The 23,026-nt window shown below is 39.2% G+C and overlaps 1 long non-coding RNA gene across 2 annotated transcripts in view; it reads left to right on the forward strand.

The window, feature by feature from the left end:
- Positions 1-11,113: 11,113 nt before the first annotated feature.
- The window catches only part of LOC137482314 (uncharacterized), a 114,139-nt gene continuing 102,226 nt past the window's right edge, over positions 11,114-23,026 (forward strand). For both annotated transcript variants that reach the window (XR_011004003.1, XR_011004004.1), the window contains exon 1: positions 11,114-11,235. This is a non-coding gene — a long non-coding RNA (uncharacterized lncRNA). The remainder of the gene's footprint in view (positions 11,236-23,026) is intronic.

Below are 23,026 nucleotides of genomic sequence, written 5' to 3' on the forward strand. Positions count from 1 at the left end.
TGTTATCAAAGAGTCATCAAATTTTTATAATTTCATTAAATTGCAATCTCAGTCTCACCACCATTACATGAACTGACTTTGATAGAGATGCACAAATAATGTTATAGGCTTCTGAAATCCAACGTGTTTTGATGTGTTTTAGGAGATTCAGGGGAGGATGGGTAGAGGAGGAAGAAGATTTGTGCACAGAGAAATATTCTGGTTTGGGTCAAAGGTGCTTCATTTCTCCCAGTGTTGCGGCTGATATATCTGTGCCTCAGTGGCTGTAATTTGTGCAGTGATGAACAACTGGAAGAGAACCGATGGTTCCCCTGTTCGTCTGGATTTTCTTCCAGCTAAGATGTTTTACTCTTGTAGCAGATTCTGTTGCTCATCTTTCCATCTTGAATCACATTCAACAGCTCTAAAACTTGCATTACTTTTAATTCAGGGAAACATCATCAGTATAAAAGTAAAAAGAAAAACCCAAAAAACAACTATTTCTGCAATCTGTTGCATTTTTCTTGCAGATTTACATTAGTATTTTAATATTTTATTTATCTGCAGACTTCTAGGTGAACAGCATGCAAATCCCAGCATCATTCATTTCTTTACTTAGTTTTGCCTGCTGTTCCAGAACTTTATGTTCAACTGGATTGTAAATGTAGCTGAAATAGAAGTGCTGAAAACATTTTAGTTCAAAAGAACAGCTCTGCAGTCTGATTATTTAAAAATCTCCCCAGTCTCCTAAGTTTCCAGAACATATGGTGATTCACCCATGATTATTTTTGCTAAAAATGATTTTAATTTAATGAGTCAATGAAATTAAAGATTTCTTTTTCTGGCAGCTGGCTCTCTCAAAATTCAAGGTCAATGCACAGTGTTGACATATTTGCACAGCCAGTCTGTTCGTGTTCTACAGGTGTCAGTCACATTGAAAATAAACACTAATTATGTATTTTAATGTGTAGCAGAAGTCATATTCAAAAGCAAAATCAGTGGAAATGATGAGCTTATTCAAAGTCACTTTTGGGATATCAAGTCCTCCTACTTTGAGGAAACTACATTTTCCTTATTACTGTGTGCATCTATTCAAATGTTGTGCTGTATCTTTTTGTTCATTAATTGCTTGACATCATTAAGATTTAAGTGATTCCTAATGATTCATAACTGAGCTTTCAGCTGGAATGCATCAACAACAGATTCAGAATTCAAATCCCAAACCCTCCAAATAGCATTTAATTTGATAAATCCAGGGGTTATAGTGTGAAAGGAAAACTCTAATAGCTCTAATACAATCAAAAGAAGGGAAAGAAACTAATACAGAGAAATGAGAAAACCAAGAGATTCAAACTTTACTTAGAGTCTAAAGGTCAGGAAATGGTGTGATTTCTGGAGCTGATGTGCTGCCTAGTGCCTGAGAGGAAAAAAAAAAGAAATCCCTAAGCAACCCAAACCTTGAGATTAAAGAAAATATATATATTTTTTGAAAATCTAGCAGTCTTGAAGGATGGAACAGTGTTGCCCTGAGGTAGCTCTGCCACACTCAGAAGGAATTTATGGCATAAAAATGTCCTTGTAGTGCAAGCCAGCTCTGTTATGTGCCATATCCCTGTAATCACATCAACAGCACCGAATTCTCCAGCAGCAGAAATTGAGGGCAAGGACAGGGTGTGAAATTAAAGCCAGGAGCAAAACTCTGGGATGGTCTGGATTTCACTCACCTGCATCGAGGAGATATCCACAATGAGAGAGAGGAATGGTCCTGCTCTCCTCTGTGCCACTCCCCAGGAAGGTTTTGGTGGATGAAATACCCAATAGGAGGCACCTACACACAAATCCTGGACAACACCAACAGCTGGGTTCCTCCTGGGCTGATTTCAGTAGCACAGAATCATCTCTCAGAGAGAAAACCATCAGGCTGGGTTGGAGTGCACCCATTGACCTCTTTTATGTGTAGTGACACACAAATCCTGGCAAACACATGAGCCTGGAAAGAACTGATGTGGAAATTAAAACAAAAATTATCTGGAACCAATAAAAACAAAGAAGAATCTAAAATTGAAAAAAGATTTTCCTACAGTATTTATTTTAAAGAAAAAAGTAGCTGTCTGGAAAGAAAAAAAAAAAAGTAGCTGTTTGTTGTTTTTTTCCCCTCAGATGGTGAGATAGTTTTGTTTGTAAATAAGTTCTCATTTTCAACTAGAAAAACATAATACTGAATTAATTGTAACAGTTGTCATTTTCATCTGATATTCATCTTGTGAGCCATTTTGCTCTCTACTATAGTTGTCTATGTTTAGCTAACATGTTTCTCTTTCGTGCATTCAAAATGCATGATGTCAAGAAGGATTGAGGAATATATTTTTCACATCTGTTACTAGAAAAAAAATTATTTTTTTTTTTTGGGGGGTTGGAGAATCTCAGTTCTTTGAGTGCAGGGGAAGAGATTATTCTTTATTCTCATATTTGAAGTCCAAGATATTGACTATGATGTTTTTGATCTTAGGGCCTCAGAGTGGCTGGACTGAGATTAGAGTTTAGTTCCACAATATTCTTTGCTGACAAATGAGTATATAAATACTGGAACATTATTTAATTAATTGGCCTTTGCTGCTCTTTCCAGAGTTAAAATTCTGAGCCTTTGTAATAAAAGGACAATGCACAATAAGGACCTGGTGTTGAATTTGGCTCCAGTTTCCAAAGTACTTCAATGTTGGGTTGGTTCTTTAAAAAAAAAAATATATATAATCAAATGTATATTTTATTATTATAGGCTTTATTTGAAAACTGGGCTTTTCAAAGGAATGATATGCTTTGTTGAGCTTCAGAGGTACTTAGAGGTCTCAGATAAATTGTGAATTATCTCTGTAGTAACACATTGAGCCTTTCCCTTGCAGACAGTCTTTGATCCCAGCCAATATTTTTTTTTTGTAACACCACGTAACCATCTGAACTTCCCGAGTCCTACAGTCCAATAAGTACTAAATTCTCTGGTTAAAGTTTTGTTGGGAAAGAGATTCCATTACAAATCACAGCTTTTTCATATTTGTATGAGTTGTATTCCTTTAGCTATTGTACAGTGGTTTATATTTTGATGAGGAGGTCTGGGATAACATTTGTATTGGCAACATTTCCTGCTTTGCAATCTCTTTCAGAACTGGAGAGGTTTCACAATGTTTCAGGTTTAGGCAGAAGGTGCTATATTTTTCCAGACCACTGCAATGACAATTTATATTTTAAGTACAGCCATAACTGGAACTATCCCCAAAGCCTGGGTCCTCTGTTGTTGCTGGTGGGGTTTTGTGTGGTGTTTTTTGGTTTTTGTGGGGTTTTTTGTTAATTGGTATGGCTCACCTTTCTGGGTGCAAGAAACTTTGTGTGTTGTGTTCCCAAAATATCCATTTTCCATCTCCTACAAAATGTCTTACCTAAGATTTCTTAGAGGCTGGAAGTTGAGAACACTGAGCCTGGCAGAGCTCTCAGCCAGAGGCTGGAGACTCCTGGGGCTGTCCTGTGCAGGGTCAGGGATGGACGTTGATCCCAATGGGCTCCTTCCAGCTTGGGTGTTCTGTGACAATACCCTGTGGTTCTGTCTGCTGTGGCAGGAACGGCCTCTCCTGGGTTTGATGTGCTGCCAGGAGTGAGGGTTTTTAACCCAAGTGATGCAGGGGCCAGGCTTTGCCCGTGGTGCTCGGTTGTCTCCAGAGCAGTGAGGGTACAGGCTACCTCGTTTGCAGACCGATTGATCAGAGGATGAGGATCAGTAGCAGAGTGAATCAGCTTGGTGAAATATGCACAGATGGCACCACCGGTCTGAGGTTCACCCTAATCTACCTGGAGCATCCACTGCCCTCATATGGGATTTGCAAATGCCATCCTTGGGGTTGACAGACCAGATCCTCCTGGCTCATCCTTATCTAGGCAGGGTGAAGCAGACTTTATTCCCTCATTAAAAAAACACTCCTAGTAAAACATGGGAGAGTAATTAAATATATAGAGCAGATTTCATAAATCTTTTCTTTAGGAAGTGCAAACTTTATTTATTAGGAACACAGCTCTCCACTCCTTATGTGCACCCAGCAGGAGCTTGTACCACATCAGGGGCTGGAGTGTAATTTTGTATTGCAAAGTAATTTAAGCAGGGACACAGAATTTGGTAGTTTCACACTTACAAAGGCAGCTAACAGCCTTGCAAAAGAGTCTCATTGGCAAAACAATTGATTTCTAACTTCTGGAGCAGAGAACCTTCACTGCCTAGATCATGTACAATAAAACTGACATCTGAGGGTAGAGCAAAAATATGCTCAGCTTTCCTAATCCCTTGGAGGCTTGTGAAATTACTGTCTGAAAACTATAATGAGAATGAGATAATTTGTGACATTTCCCTCTGCTGTTAGAAGGTATTGATTTTATGACATTTTCATTTCTTATTATGTATTACGAGCATAAGACATCCGAATGTTAATATCAGATGCACAGAATAAACAAGGCTGGTGCCAGGTAGCACTTTATTTATTTCAATTATTTTTCAGTTTTATGCTGTAGCTATTTTCCCAAATCCCTGCAGGCTGTTAGCAGATAAACAATCATTCCTAAGCTCTGAGAATTCAGAATTAGAGGAGGCAGCCCATACATAAACTTATTTCTTCCATGAAGTCTACCAGCCAAGTAAGATAAGTTATCATCACCATGCTGAGTTTTGACCTCCCCTGCTTTATGTAAGATATTCCATTTTTCAGCCACATTGTCTAATTGAGACTGTTAATGGCTTGGGGCTGTTGTCATCTTCCTCCTCACATAGGAGAGACCTGTTGAAAATACTAATGCACTCACAACAGGTCCAACAGTGTCACTTGTACTCAGCCCTGCTGCATCTTATTGCCAGGGCTTTGGGAAGGGTAAATCCCTTCTCCTAGTGGTAAAACCAGCAGGATGAGGTGATGGAGAAGCCCTCTCATCAAGGCTCTCTTGGAATTCTTTGAGCTTTGTTTGAACTCTTAGGTGTAGAATAATGCAGTCCTATAAGCAGCTTTGCTCACAACTGTCTGGGATCACTGAAAATATATATTTTGGGTTTCTGGAGAGATCACTGTATCTCCCCTCTGTTTTTAGCGTATTCACCCCCCTCTGTCCATCATGTAATGATTGAGTTACACCCAAGGAGTGACTGGGCAAGGTGTGCAGATCAAGGAGTTCTGGCAAAAACCTTGGGAGCTTGAACTGACTCTTGCCAAAAAGAGAGAGAAGGGAACAAATTAAATTCCCCCAGAGAAATGCACTGCCCAGACTCAGGTGTGGCAGTGCAGCTCTTGCTCTAAGCCAAGCCATGGCAGCAGGATACTCACCCTACCCAAGGGGCTGCAGAATCCTGGTTTTGGGGCAGCAACCTGCACGTGAGAGAAGCATTTCTAATATCTGTGCTGAAGGCCAGCTTGGGTGGAGCTCTGAGCACCCTGCTCTGGTGGAAGGTGGCCCTGTCCACAGCACCTTTGGACCCTGTTGTGTCCTTGGCAAAAATGAACCTGCCCAGGGCTCCCACTTGGCACATCCATCTCAGCACCCTGGGCGCACGAGCAGTTTGAGGAGAAATATATCTTCTCCTTGGCCATCTGCGTTTAAATTGATACTTTTATATGAAAGAGCACAAGCCAGCCCAGGAAACAAAAAATTATCCTATAGTTGATGTGGATAGACTGGATTTTAAGGGCTTATTTGTTGTTACAGTTTGGTTTGGTTGGGGTTTTTTAAGTTTGCTGTAGGGGAATTCATAACAAATGGATAATATTGTACAAAAAAAAAGAACTGAGGAGTAAAGAAAAAGAAATTGCTATTTTTTAATGCCTTGTGACGTTGACTAAGTTATAGATATTGTATGTGAACTGTATTTATATCAAATTTATAGAGAGCTTTCTCACAGAACAGGGTTCTGTGAAGAGAAGGGAAAAACAATATCATAATAAGGTCAGAGAATGAGAGAATAACTGAATTGTCCAGAAAATAAAGCCACACAGGGATCTCAAAATTGGGATATCAAAACTATTCAAAATACCCTTCACAAAGTGCCAGTCCCTTGTGGGGACTTTCAATGATCCAAGCTCACTTTGTCTGAAATACAGCTCTTACAAAGAAAATACTAGAACCAGGGAAAAACTTTCCTTGGGTCCTTTAACAATAAGGTCTGAAAATACAATTTTATTGAAATTCTTTTTATGTGTACTTCAGAAACAAAATCATTTTGGGTTTCTTTAAAAAAAAAAAAAAAGGATTGTGTAGATTTTATCTGACTTACACAGTGTAATCATATTTATATCATAATTTTCTGGTCTGTAACAATATCTTTGTAAATATTCAGTTCTCTTTCAATATAAATACTTCTGTTTCTGGGGGTCACAATTTGATCTGACTGCAAATTACTTTAAGCAGCAGGGGGCCAAGCCATAGATATGTATCCAGATTTGGAGCCAGCTACTAAATGGAATATTTAAATGTTCAGAGAGAGTTTTCATGTTGTCATGGAGCTGGAGATCAAAAACCATCAAACAAATTCCATATTGCACTTTCAGGAGGAGACACCAAGAGAGAAAAAGAAGGAAAGAGAGAGAAAGAAAAAGAAGAAATAATGTTTATGTGCATTTCTTAGCTGGAATTTCTCTCCAATACCACAGTGCTCAGCTAGAGCTTGTCTTGCACACACTCAGCAAGGAATGTTTGATTTTTATAATTTTGGTCTCATGTTGTTGTTTTCCTCCTAAAGGGGGAATGCAGATATCCACTCTTTGGGCTGGCCCCAACCCTTGTGTGTTCAAGGGGTTTGCCTGCACATCCCTCTGGGCTCCCTCCACAGACCTTTGCAGAAACCTCAAAGAATTGCTGAGTCACATTAGGAACAATTACCAGGGCTGGGGGGATGAGGGAAGAACAGATGAGTTAAGTTTCATTCCAGTGGGAAAAAAACCTAATGGGAATTCCTGGTTCTTGGCCAGTGGGGAATCCACAGAGCAAACCTGCAGCTGCCTGGTGATGGGAAAAGCATTGATTAATTAATGTCCTTTTGCATTAACTGATATTGCATCAATCATTATACCTCCCTTCTATGATAACTTCCTATATCAGATCTATGGTATCTGTCTTCTGATATCTATCAGAAGCACAGGAACTTCTGCCATAACTCTACTGGAAAATCCCCATATGCCCCAGAAATTCAGAGTAATTTCCACTCTTCAAAGATATTTAGTTCTGTGTGTCTGGTAGGAACTACCAGGAGTGTCCCAGAGAATCCCTCTGTAGTGGTAGGCTGATTGACCAGATCTGTTTTCACTCATTGTGAGACTATAATGTGGAATTTAAAATTTTGAAATAGAGAGATATAAAGCAAAGCTCAAACAAACGGAAAGCAGTGCTTAATATAGGATAAACCCCAAATTCAGAGATATTATAAAAGTAACTATTCCTACTAAAGCACTATTGCTATTCCTCTCATCAAGAAGGCATGGAAGCAAATACTGCAAAAGAAGCAGCCTGGGGTCTCTGGGTCCGGGTCTCTAATTCCATGGTGGAGCTCAGAGGTGGCAAAGAGGAAGCAAAGACAAAGTTTTTCATGGAAATAACACCTATTAGGAGCATCACTATATCAGAGTAGAACAAGAGAATGGTTTCCTCCAGTGGTAAAAGGAAAAAAGCTTTGCCTAAAAAAGTGAGAGAAAAACACCATGAGGTAGAAGAGAGGGGATATGGAAATGATTTACCACTTTAGATGATTAGAGCAAACCAGACTTCTAGCTTGATCGTGTCTGTTTGAAATGAAATGTTTTGTGCAGGAAAGGAAACTAAGTTGATTAAGCATATTCTCATCCTCCTGCCATGCATCCCATGCATCTCCCTGTGACACCTGTGGGGGAGAGATGCTACAGTGCCCAGGTAATAGATGGAAAATTGCTCCAGGCCCTGGTATTGCTGGTGTCTGGTTATGATCCAGGTTAGCAATCACAGAAATTGCTGCTGAGAGTCATCTGCAGCTCGCCCATTCCCTGAGCTGCTTGCCAAATCTGGGGGGTTTGTGTGCCCCAGCAAGGCATAAGTTATAAAGGAGTTTTTTATAATGAACTGCTGCAGAATGAGGCTTATTTCCCTCCCTCCTTCTTGTGGATTATGGCTTGTGAGGACAGGGAGGAAGAGTTATACTGGAGTGCTCTGTAAGTCACTGTCTGCCCCTGATATATGGCACAATTTCCTGTTGGGAGCAGATGCTGTCAGAGCAGCCCAGTGCTGACAAACACTGCCAGTTGTGTTCTCACATCACAGGCAGGGCAGAATTACTCACTTTACATCCACTTGCACTTTATTTTGACAATTAGGAAGTTGAACAAGAGAAGGCTGTGGAGGAAGTGTGGCTTTCCTGATTCAGAGTTAAGGATTGAGGTGCATGTGCTTCTTTGTTCACACCTCTCCCGAGCTGATTTAAACTGAGCTGGCACTGAACAAGCAGCTTAGCTGGAGGTTTTCATCACAGATGTGCTCAAGTGTCTGCTGTAAATTGAAGTAGCTTAAATGTTTTAGAAATTAAGTAGCTATTTCCTCGGGAATGTCTGTGTTCTTTCTGCAAAGTTTCATTTCAATAATTTAGAAAATATAGTATTATTGGTTTTGTGCAATATTTATGGTGCTGTGTCATGTGAATGAAGAAAGGAGAGAAAAATTCCAAACCCTGAGACCATTATGGAAATTAATCTTTGCAGATACTGTGGTATTTACCTTCTACACCAATATCATTTGCATGACCTAATATCACTATAATAATCAAATTATTATTAATAGTTTATTTATTATTATGATTAAATGCTACATGGCTCAGTCTTTTACTGAGGAGATTGGTAACTGAGAGCTTTCATTGTACATATTTCATATATTAACATCCCAAATCCCAGCTCCTAATAAGCCCTCCTTTTTATCATGTGATTTTCTTATTGTGTCTGTGTAGTATTTAATATCTTTAATTCCTATTTGTCTTCTCACTGAAATAAAAGCTACCCAGCAACTTAGAGGCTGATACTTGACCTCCATACTGACAGATTCAGTGACAAAATGAAGGGACTTTGCCTCTTTCTGTGCCGAGGGATATCCTTATTAAAAAAAAAAAAACAGTACAGCAAAATGAAATGTGCCTTGAGTCCTGTCAAAATCTGGGTCTAAACCAAAGACTGCAGGTTTAGAACTTCCATTTTTTCCATTTTTTAAGTTGTGGTATCACAGGGAATGGAAATATGGCAGCACTATTACCAGGGCACTCATCCTGGGCTCCAGAACCAGGTTCTGCTGTGAAATATTCAGGTTAAATTCTAGGCCAGGCAAGAATAGAAGCCAAGTGAACATTTGCTTGCAATGTGAGTTGTACTTGGGCTATGTAATATTTTTTTGAAATATTTATATTATCTGAATTTTGATTTCATCTAGAGACAAAATTCCTTCGCCTTCATTCATATTTGCAGAATTAAAAAAAAAACAAACAAACCAGACATTTAAATATATTTCCCATTTCTTTAAACAGCTGGTAGGAAAAAAACAAAGAAAGCCAAGCTTTCTCCTGGAAGATAACAATGTGCAGTGCAAATACTGTCAGATTTAGAGGTCAAGTGTTTAAAGTGCTGTGCCCTGTGGGAAAATATGCTTGGTGGTGTTGGTAGGTGGAAGTAATTTGTTGGAGCTGGAATGTGGCCACAGTGGTATAAATCAAAGATAACCTGGTGGACCATAAACACCCTTTTGTAACTGTGGAGTGTATTTTTAATTTGACACTGGTGTGCTGTGTATAGGCAGCTTAATTGTCCTTTTGGGTGCTCCCAAAGGTAAGGGGAAGAAAATGTGGGATTAAGTGGTTTTTTCTCTGTTTAGGAAAATAAACAAGCTGCACTGCAAATTTGGGAATATAGGAACCACACTACTTTTAGGTTTTCAACTTGTCACTATCCTAAAGTGTAGCTGCACAATCTCAGAACAGTTTGTACTGTTTATTTATTCATTAAATTCCCCAAATGAACTGGGGCTAGATGAGAGCAGCCTCTTTGCTTTGGGTCTAGTGGAGAAAAAAGATAAGCAATTAGTCAGAGTCACATTTTTTTGATTCTGCCTGGTTTTTGCTGCAAGAGGAACAGTAATTGTCCATACAGAGATTCCTTTTGACTGAAGGCTGCTCTTGGTGTGAGCTCAGCTTGCAGCTGGTTTTAACAAATTATAGTTAATAAGTCAACTTAAACAAGATTCACAGTCATAAAACCAGTCAGCTGAAAAATTGTTTTCTGATGTCCACAGTCTTTCTTGGTTCTCTGTCTAAATGCTTAAACACTTCTTTTTAAAAAGAACTTCTGTGCACAAAATTTATTTTAACAAATTGTCCTTTGTGTTAATAGGTTTTAAAATAAACCTGTTTATGTGATTTGGGTGTGAAGTGGCTTTTGAACAAGATATGTTTTATTGATTTCACGAGATGTGTGTTTGGTTTTGGTTTTATGAGGCAAAATATTTTACTCATCGATAGAAGAATGAAACTTGGCTGATAAAGAATGGCTTCTCATTATGTTCATATGTTTCACAATAGCCGTAAATGAAATTTAACTCACCCAAGGCCAGATCCCCTAGAAAGGGAAATTAATTATTAATTACTCACAGATCTGAACATTTCAGGAGGTCTAGGTTTCTGATACTGCCAGAGACCTGAAAAGAAAGAAAAAGTGGAAGAACTACAATTCTTTGACAAGCTTGAAAGGTCCTTTGACTAATTTATAGTGGCTCATTTGGCAAGATATTCACAATTTTTTAAACAACTTGAAATTCCTGTTAGGTTTCTGGAATGCAGAGTGGTTCACAAAGAAAAAACTTAAGTTCCATTAGTGTGTGATGCAGGTAGAAGTGCTTGTTTTCAAAACCCTATGGAAAGTCTTGGGTTGTGCTAGGCCTCCTGAAATTCCAGGCTCATCCAATAATCCCATCTTATTTAAAATGTTGGGACATTGCTAAAATTACTGAAATATCAGATATTGTAACTGCTCAAAATTATGGCATCTTAGATCAAAGGCTGTTGGATGGCCTTAAGAACCTGATTTTTTAAACATATTCTTTTCCCCTTTTTCCTCTAATCCTTAGGATTTGTCTTCAGAGGTGCTGCCAGCAGCTGGGTGGGAGCCAGCTCCTGTTCAGGAGCCTTGGGGCAGGATTTCTGTGTCCAAAACCGGCGGGTGCTGTGTCCCCATCCTGGCCCAGGTAAGGCAGAGCTCTCTGTGGTCATTTATCTGTTGCTCTGTTCTGGCACACAAGGAGCTTGAGTTGCTTTTGAAAGTGAACTCCTTCGAACGTGGTGCCGCGCGAGATATAGATGAAGTACTGCTGGAAATGAGGCTTGTTTTTTTTGCTTTTTTATTTTCTGAAAGCAGTATTTTCCTAGAATTTTAGGTATGCTGCTTTATTAAAAAACTAAATATTATATAAGAGCGTTTTACAGGTATTATACAGATGTAGTGGAAAATGCCGGTCTTACTGTGGTGCTGTTGTCAGAGGAATGTGTTTGCCCAGCAGGTTCAGTCCAAGGTGGATGGAGTGTTTGCGTTGAGGTTGTGGGGACAGAAATTCTCTGTCCTGGGGCTGTAAAGACAGACTCTGATTTTTTCCGACTATTTGGGGTAACAGAGTTGTGTCTGGTGGCAAAGATGAATTTAATGAAGTCTGATGTTATATGATGGTGTGTTCAGTTAGAAATGTAAAGCACAAAGGGCTATGTAAAAAGAAAATAATCAGTGAATAATAGAATTGGCTGAATTGAAAAGGCCAATTATTCTTAATTTCCATTATGTTTCAGCTTACATTCTTTAGAATTCATTAGGCTAGGGTTCCTAAGTGTGATAAATTTGGAGAAGAAATGTACTTGGGTGTGGTGTGAGGCTTTTGGTCATTTGACAGAAGTCTTTCTTTTGGACCTTGAAAAATTTGTTTCCAATTACTCTCTGAGAAACTAGAAATTATGGCTATACAGAAAAAGTGTGACTGTGGAGGTGAGAGAACAGAAATAATATTGGCATATAAGTAGAGATCTTTAAATTTGATTAAGAAACGAGCAACGGGGGTGGAATCACTTTACTGAATCCATTTTTCTTTTTAATTAAATAACAAAACTTATTCTAACTTCAAATACATCCATATTTTGAGCTATCTGGTTTTTGATGACACAATTTTCCTTCAAGTATTGATGACTTCTGAATCTAGATTGTGACTGGAACCAACTTGTTAGGGGAAATACTATTGTTCAACAATGATATAAAAATAATATATTAATAAATTTATATTATATAGTCTGTACTGCTAGTGTAGGTCAAATAAGGAAGAATATTTTCACATGTTATTTGGATGAAGAAAGGAAAGAAAAAGAACTTAAATCAGAATTTCGTTGTTTCTTCTGTCAGTGAGTTGCCAATACCTCTGGAACAGTGTACTGTTACATATATATATATATATATGTTAAATATAAAGTTATAGAAGTGAGAATAAAACAGCTTGTAAGTGGAGTCATCCTTTAAGTAGAAGAACAATAAAGAGACACAGAGAGAAAATTAACTAGAAGAAAATAATTTCCTACATAAAAGACAATATCCTGTACTTTTGTTGTACCAAAATCAAATGCTTTCAAGAAATGAGCACAAAATGAAATATTCTAGTAGCAAGATGTTGATCTTCACTGATAATTAGTTTTTAATTTGAAATGATATCTCAAATTTTCATCATAATGGTTTGCCTAGAGCAAGCTTATGAAGGGAGTGGAAAGTATCAGTGTGAGAAAGGTATCTAAACATCCTCCTTTCTTCAATAAAAACTAATTTTAGTTGAGTTACTTGCAGTCTTTAACTTCAGAGAGAATGGTGAATGATGATTTTCTTTGAAAAAGAGAACCACTTTTAAGTCCTTAAAATTGTCTTCTGAAATCAGATCTATGTAGGAAGAGTCATATCAACACCAAATTTCATTATGCAACTAGAGCAGAAAATCACATGAAAGGATCATTATCATTAAGTAACAATGGCTTGGCAAAAAATTTCACTCAGATAATCATAGAATTGGGTCAATTGTGTCTTGTAGATTTGTTGATTTCTTTTACTCCTTCTGGTCTCAATGAGAAAAAAGGAAAAAAATGCAGTTTGCTGTTTAATACAATCCCCATTGACTGTAGGTAGAGAAAGTCTGTGCCATGTGAAAACAAATAGCTCTCAATCAAAAAACAAAACCTAAACTATATTGTCTTTGGAGAGGTCTAAATAATGCTCTCCTGATTCCATGAAATGAACTGTTGACTTCTCTGTTTGTAAGTAGTTAAGGTATTTACCTCTTTTGTGAAATGTGGAGGTGCGTAATGGGGAAAGCCAGATACTGTCATAGGATTAAAATTTGATTTACTATTGATTAATATTTACTATTTCTTAAAACAAAGTAGTGTGAAATCCCAGGTTTTTAGCAGGGCTGTGTCCCTTCAGATAAGAGCCTAACATCTTTTTTTTATAAGTCTCTTCATGTTTAAATATCTGCATATATAGCGCATACAGGTTTGTACGTCTATAAATATACACTAGATAAATAGCCTATTTTTATAGTTTCTTGCTTTCTTGCTGCTTTATTTATCACTTCTCACCTTCACTATGATACTGGAGAAATTTGCATATTCTTACTAATAGTGGAACATAGAACAATCAGTGGAGAACTGTTTCATACTCTGCAGAATTAATCTAATTCCTTCTGCAAGCACCATATCCTGCATCCCTGCAGGGCTTTCTGCCTTCTCATGTGCACCATGGAAGTCCATATTTTGTTTTCATGGTCATTTTCCTTGTTCTGGTTCAGTTTTGAGACAGAATAACTAAAAGCTCTCTGTTTACCTTCCTGAACATAACCTCTTCATCAGAATTCTTGCACTTGAAAATATGTTGTGTGTGCTGGTGAGTGAAAGTTGCCTCTACAACAGGAAGAGAAGAGAATTAACTCATTGGAGCTACCAAGAAGGAAATCTTTTGGTTGCTGGGCCTTTTTGATCAGCAATAATCTGTCACTTAGGCCTGTCCCAGAATTTGTGAGATGTTTAAAGCTCTGGCTCTGGGGATGCCTTCAGCCACAGACAGGCAGAAGCACCAGAACGGGCTTTGTGGTTCTATTTGATATTTTCTTTATAGTTCTGCTCTGCTCATGTGTGTCCCCTGAGCTCCTCATCTTGCTGACTGCTTCTCTGGTGATGGATGGTTGCAACCTGTCATCAGTGTGCTGTGAAAAGCTATTTTAGTGTTATATATCATTAGGGACCCTTCTCTCAAGACAGGTTACTATTATATATCATTAAAATGATGGCCAGTAGGAACAGGCATCCCAGAGAGGGAATCTTAGGATTTTATGTGGGGGGAAAAAATCCTAGTTTACAGGTGAGTTGGGACAAAAAATACAATAGGTGGGAGTTGTAATATAAATAACACTAAAAATCGCTGCCATTTTTTATATAAATTGTGTCTAAAAGGAGTCTAGATCATAAAACCAAACTCCTGCACAGCAGAAAATGTCTATAACTGAGGCTTTTATGCATAAGACCTACTGTGCTGTAAGTCACTGAATTGTGACAGGTATGGCCAGAATGTGCAGAGCCAAGTCTGAGAATCCTTTGGAAATGAAAGGGCACTGTAGAATGCTTCATAATCTAAAGAACTCCAGGACTCCCATTATGAATCTGCCTGTGATGTTATGTTATAGCTGCAGAACTTCCCCAGTGTCTCAGAAATAAACAATTTAAGCGATGACAATCCTGTTGAGTACTGAGAGGAAGCTGCGGCTTCTGCTCCTCAGAGTTCCCAGCCATATGGAAACTGAAAGATCTGTGCACACACCCACAATTCCCGTGGAAATTGCCAGGAATCAGCTGAAGTTACCCAGGAGCAGAGTTGGACACAGTGTGTTTGCTGTAACCTTGTTACTACAGCAGTCTCTCAGCTTTTCTTGCCAGGGAGGATTTTGTAATTTACAGAACCACCATCACCTTCCTAATGCAAACACATCTCCATCCAAACATATATCCATCCAAAAAAATGGGTTAAGCCTCAAAATATGAGAAAAATAAGGACTCTACATGAACATGGCTGAAGATATGGAGGGGATGAGTCTCTCCCACAACACTGGTGATGTGCTGCAGTGGGTGAGGCTGCTGGGGGCTCCTGTCCTCTCCTGCTCCCCTTTTCCTCTGTATTTGCAGCAGAAATATTTACCTACAAACCAAATGGTTAAAAACCAAGCCAGCAACACTATTTCTATCCATGGAGATTGTTGGTTTATATCTGCTGGAACCATTAAGCCTCATTGCTTTCCTATTATCTCTATTAGAATTAGATATTTGCAGATCTCCTGCATCCTTAGTGTTCTGTGATTCTAAAGTGCATAATGCAGGCATTAGAAAACTGAGATTTCTTTTTGTTTGCTTGTGTACATGCTCTTGAGATGATGATGATGATAGCCTTTTAAGTCTAAAACCAAATAAACATTTGTGTCCTTACATAATGCTGCTGAAAGTGTTTAGAGTAGAAGAGTTCAGATTTTTTTTCAGATCAATTTTAGATTTTTGTGTTGTTTTTTCTGAATTCAGTTTTACACATTGCTCAAATATTCATGTTCTTGCTTAAAATAACCCAAACCACAAAACTAATTCTTGGGGCTTTTTTTAATACTACTTTTACTTGTGTGATTCATTTGCTGTAAGGCAGCTGTTCTTGATTTACAGAATTTGTGCTAACATTAGGAGGGGAAATATTTGCCAAGGTAAAGAACAACAGGAAGAAAAGTTGTGATATTTCCAATTAGACTTATCAAAATATCCAAAATGCCTTTAATAGAAAATATCTCTGAAGAGCGTGAGGTATGGGTACAAAAATACTGTTTTTTCTGGATATGAATGCTGAGTTTTAAACAGTTTGTAGACTTTGGAGAAACATATACAGGAGAAAGGGGATGGCAGAAAATCCTGCTCAGGGGTGGCATCTGCTCTGGCTCATGTTCTCATATTATGGTGTGTCAACACCATCTGCTGAGCAGGGACTGGGTGAGTCTGGCCTGTGCTGTCTCCACATAAAACTCAAATTTCTGCCTCCACATCAAACCCAAATGGTTTCCAGCAGTGCCAGGGTGTCCCGGGCAGCTCAGCTCAGGTGCATTCCCAGGGCAGTGGTAGAGGTGCTGGGTCTGCACGTTCCCCTGCACACACAAGAGTTTTTGGGGGAATGGACTGGCTGCAATTATTTCTGTTGATGGTCTTACTAACAATTAAAGCTTAATATGTCACACCTTAATGTATAAGAGCCAGGTTGGGTTAACCCCAGATTTCAACAATTACAGTTTTCAGAAAAATTCTATTTATTCTGTACACTTTTTCTGTGCCTATAATACACAAACAAGGTTCCTATTGCTTGCTAATTTTTTACAAATTTGTCATTTCCAGCTTACTGACACATTTCTTCTTTTTGTGGCTCAGGCTACCTGGAACTTGTGCAGTAATCTTCATATTAACATTGAGCTGAATTATTCTTGAAAGGGTATTTTAATTGTGAAAAAGGTTTTAGTATTTACTAAAATATAATATTGCCTGTGCCATTTTCACTTTGTCCAAAGATTGCTTTGCCTGGGGAAATTTAAAAATTACTTTTATCAATCAAAGCCTTTTCCCTGGGGACATCCAAGTTCTGAATGCAAAAGGCAAGATGAAGAGTTAAACAATAAAATAATACTGATGGCAGATAAGATGTTGTGTACCTGGGCTTTACACCAGGCTGACATGAGAGCTTCCATGTCAAAGCTCCATGAGAGTTGTAAGCTTAAAAACTGGTCCTTGGAAAGCATCAAGCCTTCCTAATGCATTTCTTATATATTTATATATTACAATTTCACAATCACTGAAGATACAACAATATTTCAAAATGTGGAAAGATGACCATGAGTTCCCTTAAAAGAAAGGAGTATTTTTACAAGTTTATGGCAGGTGTATAACCTTTTGAATACTCAAAATACTGTGGAGGGTTGGACACTATGTAAATAAAGGAGATTCTGGTAGTTTGTGAGAGCCTTGACAATTATTAAGTGTAAATAATTATGGGATAAGAGGGTCGTTTCATTACTTAATTTCATCCTTATTTAATATACACCAAACTGCATCTTTTTTTGCTAGATCCATTAATATGATATTTTGCTCTTGAAAGTCACTGACAGTGGCAAAGATAAATATTTTTTGAACAGTATTTGGCAGTTTGGAAGATGGGTATCTTTAATTTACTCCTGTTTGTGGTGAATATTCTGGTGTTCCACTTGAGTGTCTCATGTGTAAGTTTGTCTCCACCTTGAATTTGAACATTTCCCAGGAGGCTTTCACAAACACTTTATTTTTGCTTATTTCTGGGTGAACAGGGATTCTTGCTAATAGCTTCCCTTGTTAGAGCTGCTCTGTTCCTCATAAATGATTAAACACTTTTTGAGCCCTGACTTAGGAACAGAACACTGTTTAGGAGGTTGAGCCTTGTGCATTGCCAGTGTGGGTCTGATTCACAGCCCACGTGGAATTTGCAATAGAAAAACTTAATGAATGAAGTCAGAAATGATATTTGTCACTTCACTTCATGGCTGCTGGACTTTTAGTGCATGTGCTCTATGCATTTCTGGCTGTATTTCCTTTTAAATGATGGCACACTAAACATCCTCATAGAAATTTGCAGCACCTACCTGACAGTAAAAAGCCACGTGGTCCACGCTCTTCGCAGGCAGGCGTGTTCCAAAGGAGCATAAATCTGCAGCAGCTGAACAGCTGGGGCTCACCTGAGGGTGCCTGTGCCCTGAGCATCAGTTCGGGTTTATTCTTATCTTCTGTGTTTGCCATCTGGATTAAAATTGATATTAAATATTTGGATGCAAGCTCAAATCCTCTTCACATTTTCTAAACACCATATTACACGACCTATTAATGCCACCACTGAATACAATTGCACTTGGATTCAGACAATCTCATTGGCTTCATTTGCCTGTTGCAAGTGCAGTCAGGGTTTGGCCTTTTGGCTGCTGACTTTATAAACCTGTGTCAATTTAGAACTTAGACTTCAGTCAGGATTGAAAGAAAAGGGGACAAGTTTCTGAATTTATATTTTTTCTTGCCACTCAAACAGACACAACATCCTAAAAAAGTAAAATGTTTTGCAGATGATAATGTGTGGCTACAGTGCTCATCACTATCTGCCTGGCACTGTTTATATCTTAGTAAGTTTGTCAGGAAAACAATAATTTCTGTAGGGTTTAGTGTTAAATGCAGCAGGATTCCTGCCTCTCTTGTCTCTTATCTTGTCTCTCTCTCAACATCATGACCATAAAGCAGAGCTGAAGAGCAGTAGAAGTAGAAGCCAAAGGGAAGAAAGCTGTGAATGTATTATTTGCACAGCAGTGTTGTGTGTGCTTGTAGCTAAAAAGGCTTCAGGTTTGGTTGGTGGCCCAGAAGCATGGGAACAGTGATGAAATTGTTCTCAGGAGGGGGAAAAAAGGAAGAAACAGCACCTTTGGGTGGAGTTTGGAGCAGCCTGGTTGGAAGTGGAAGGTGTCCCTTCCCAAAGCAGGGGGTGGAAACAAGATGATCTTTATGATCTTTAAGGTCTCTTCTAATCCAAACCATTCTGTAATTCTGTGAAACTTCCCTTTAACAAGTGAAGTATCAGGTAGTTATAAAAATAAGCATAATTTCCTTAAAACTCTACCAGTTATGTATATTGATTTTTTTTTCCATGCCACAGCAATGCAGTGTGAGTTTGAAGTAAGTAAAAATTAGGATGTGAGTGCTGTAATATTGCTGGAACCTGTGATATTGAAGTCAGGTCACTTTTGAACTCAGTTCAGTGTCAGACAGAGTGGGATATGCAGGTATTGTCAATACCCTCCAGTTTGATCCTGGTTTGAAGTACTTTCAGAGATGCACCAGGGTTTATTAATAAAGATTCACTTGTTCTTTTATTGATCAGTGGTACAGATCACATCACCACCATGAATTTACTTGTTAAGCACTAAGCCACCTACATCTAAGCACTGCTTAATGAAAGGACTCTCCCGAGTCACAGATCTGGAGGGAAAAAAAAAGAGATTAAAAGAGTGAGGGACTGAGGATACAGATAAAACTGGTTGTACCTCCTACAACTAGGAGTACTTAGATACTGAGATCCTGACATTCAGTGTCTCAAGGGAGGGAAAATTCTAGAGGGGGAGCATGGTTTAGGGGGAAGAGGTTTGGCTGACCTCTGTGCTGTGTCTTGGACACCATGTTAGGACAATGATGTAAAACTGGAATGCATAAATTGCAACACAGATGTCTCTCTGAACTCCTTCTTTGACCCCATGTACATCTCTGACCTTAAAATAATCTCTGTGAGTTTGGTACTTGTGCAGGAACTAAATCTGAGAGAATCTGTGGTGGGGGAGTGATAAAAATTGCTTTACACTCAGGGGGAAGCCAGATTCCTCAGTCCGTGCCCTTCAGGGTGTGAGAGGCTCCCAAGGAGCGGAAAGCAGCACGGCAGAAGTTCTTTTCCTGACCTGTACAGCTGCTGCTGTTTGTTGTGGTTCTCTACACTCTCACAGTAAATGATGTTTTATTTTTCTCTTGGAGGGGATGAGAGTCAGAATTGAGCTGTTGGAGTCCTGAGTGCTGCTCATGGTGGGCTCCAGGTTCCCAGCTTGCCCACAGGCCACGGCTGCTGCTGGTGCCTCAGCACAGCTCTGGTGCTTTGGAACTCATACAGCACTCCTGAGCAGTTGTAGTTAAAACAGAAAAATGTCCCAAGTTCGAACACAAAAGATAAACCAGGAGGTGTTGCCTCACTTTGAGATTTTTGCATATTACAGATAAAACTTTTTCTTGCTGGCCAGTACTGAGGAGACTGCACTGCTAAACATCTCTTACATTTAGCACAGCAAGTGCCATTGTCACTGAAAATACAGCCAGTGAAAGGAGAGGATCAAGGCTCACAGCTTGTGTTCTGCTCACATCAGTTTAGAAAAAACCACCAAATTTTCCCAATAATTTTACATCTTGCACCACATCCCAATGCCATGACTAGGACAGTGGAGGGGGGAAGCTGCAGTTAGTGATTTTAATTTCTCTTTTTAATTTAACTTTTGTAGCCTGATTTTTTTTCCCTGATGTTGTAAAATTAAGTAGGTTTTGGAACTGAATTGAAATTTAAATTTTAAATTGGGAATTTGCAAATGCTATTACGAATATTTTGTCATTAATAGAGAACCACCTTGGCTGGAAGACAAGGCAGGAATTAGTGTCTCTTGAAGGGCAGGCAGCATTTCCACCTGTTGATCTTGTCTGCTTTAAGCCATATCTGTTGATAGAAAATCTTAATAATTTGGGGTTTTGTCATGGTAGTGATTTTTTTCTAGAAGTGTTGCCCATTTTTAGGTAATATCTTTGTGGAGTACTGGAAAACTTGCATTCTGCTAAAAGCCCAATCTGACCATTACAGGCCAGGAGGTGGTGAGACCATGAACACTTGAATTTGCACAGACCTGCTGAAGCAGGCTGAGGAATTCTTGTGACTGTGTTGTTTTACAGACACCAGATTTACCACCTGTGCAAATTCAGATACAGCAGCAGCTCTTGTCATAGTCAGTGACTCCATGACAATGTCCAGAGAAAATCTAATCAAGGTGCAAACTAGGATCCAACACTGCTTGCGAGAGCTGGCAAAGCATCCATCTAGAGGGTTTTGGATCCAGTAAGTGCACGGAGGCATCATAAAGAAATTGATTTTTTTTTTTTTTTTTTTACTGGAGTGTAGCCTCTGATCAAAGAACCCCTGTGATGGAACAGATCCAGCAATTTTTCATCCCGTGTCAATGCTTTGATCTCCAATGAGTAAATGCAAAAGAGAATCTGATGACACATCAAAAGTGCATCTGCTTGGTATCTTGGGCTGCAGGGCTGTGTGGCAGAGATCTGTCAGCCCCTGCTCTGAGGCTCTCTGGCACTTCAGAACAGAATCACCGGGTTGGAAGAGACCTTTAAGATCACAGAGTCCAACCCAGCCCCAACACCTCAACTAAACCCTGGCACCCGGTGCCACATCCAGGCTTTGTTAAACACATCCTGGTATGGGGACTCCACCGATGCCTCAGGTTTTAGCTTTTCTGTTTTTCAGATTCTCTGCTGCTTTAGTGTGTAACTCTGGGCTTCATATTGGGGGATAGTGAGCTCTCTTCACAGAGCAGGGAGACAAAACAATTCCTTCTCCAGCTGGGGACCGAGGAAAAATGATCCAAACCTCAGGCCCAAGAGCACAAACAACGTGGGCTGGAGAGAGGAGAACAAGCAGGATGGGACTGCATGGGCTAAAGCTGGAATGGGACAATGAACTCCAATGTGCCAGTGGAGCAGAGCTGATCACAGCGAGAGCCCCCGGGAGCGCTCGTGCATTTTGGGACCATTTGGGTTCATCTTGGGTGCAGCCCTGGCTGGGCTCTGGTGCTGACCAAGGTGGATCCATGGAGGAGATCCTTTAATAAATCCCTGCTTTTTTCTTTAGCTCTGTCCAGCCTCTGCTCTAGGTCAGCCTTCACAAGGCATCACCACCACCTCGTGAGGCAGACAATTCCAGTACTTTATCACTCTTTCAGTAAAAAACTTCCCTTGCAACAGCCCCTGCTGGAAGCAGCACTGCCACCAACACCCCTACAACAACACCCCAACAGCTACACCAGCAGCCCCACCACAGTGCCTTGCCTTCCATCACCCCTGGAACCAGTGATTCTGGCTAATTCTGCATGGCTGTCCTGCTTCCCCTCATACAAACGGTGTGGATGTGGAATGTATGGCTGGTTATTTCCCTAGTCTGCCCTCCCAGCTTGAGGGCACACGGGTGTTGTACTCTGTAAGTAAATATTTGACAAGTGGAGCAGCCAAAGGAGGTCAGATTTAAATGTACACATGCTTTCACTGAGCTTTCAGTCAGTTTCTGTGGTGCAAATAAAGGCAGAATTTCCTCAGGATCTAGTTCTCCATAACCTGACAAACTGAAACCAGACATTCTCGCATCTTTATGAACCTAAGTAGTACTTGAATGGTTGGATATTCAGACCATAGTCTCTAGATAAATCACTGATGTGTAATTCATTTAGATTTCCTCTCCAGTCAGTATAGAGAGAAGGACAATTTAGCAATCCTACATTATTCATATAATCTAACTTAGACATTTAAACTCCCTGAAAAGTTAAAAAATGCAATAGAATTTCTAAGAAATGTTAATATTCAGGAGCTAAGAGTTCCATACTGCTGTGGTTTGAAAGTAACTGTAGTTTCTCTGATGTAATTGGTGTTTTCTAGTGGAGAAACTTCCATTGAGAGTGGCTTTTAGTTAGCTAGTGAGTAAAAATAACCTAGAAGACCCCATGTCTTCTTTTATCTGTATTTTTTTACTTTTCCTTTCAAGGGTATTTTGCCTAAGAGTGCTCTTTCTTCAGTATTTACATTTAAGACAGTAAAATGTAATACAGATTAAGTCTCTGAATGCATCTTCTCTTTATTTTACCCGTGCTATGTTCTGTTTCTGGGTGTAAAAATATCAGTTCACAAAACTACATCTCTGGTTAGCCAGAGCTGGGACTTTAATTTCACTGGAGGTTTGGCTTCCAGTGCCTCTCACCACCTCACATTTCCAGAGGTCACACTTTTACTTTGCTTTGGACTTTAATTTTTGGGCAGAGAAATCGGATATTTATTTCCTCATGAGCTTGTTCACAGGTAAATTTTTGAGTCTATTTTCCCTTTAGTTCTGAAGGCAGAAAGATTACTGCACAAATGGATGGAGGACATCAAAATCCTCTTAAAGACAAAGAAAATTCTGGGTTTATTTTATTTACCTTAATAGTATTTCTCTGATTCACCTTGCATATTGGGAAATATTTAATCCACAGACGTGACAGGCTGCAAATTCCTACAAAGTACAGGAAAATAATGATGTTC

The sequence above is a fragment of the Anomalospiza imberbis genome, chromosome 14 (assembly GCF_031753505.1).
Source record: "Anomalospiza imberbis isolate Cuckoo-Finch-1a 21T00152 chromosome 14, ASM3175350v1, whole genome shotgun sequence".
Taxonomy (NCBI): Eukaryota; Metazoa; Chordata; class Aves; order Passeriformes; family Viduidae; genus Anomalospiza; species Anomalospiza imberbis.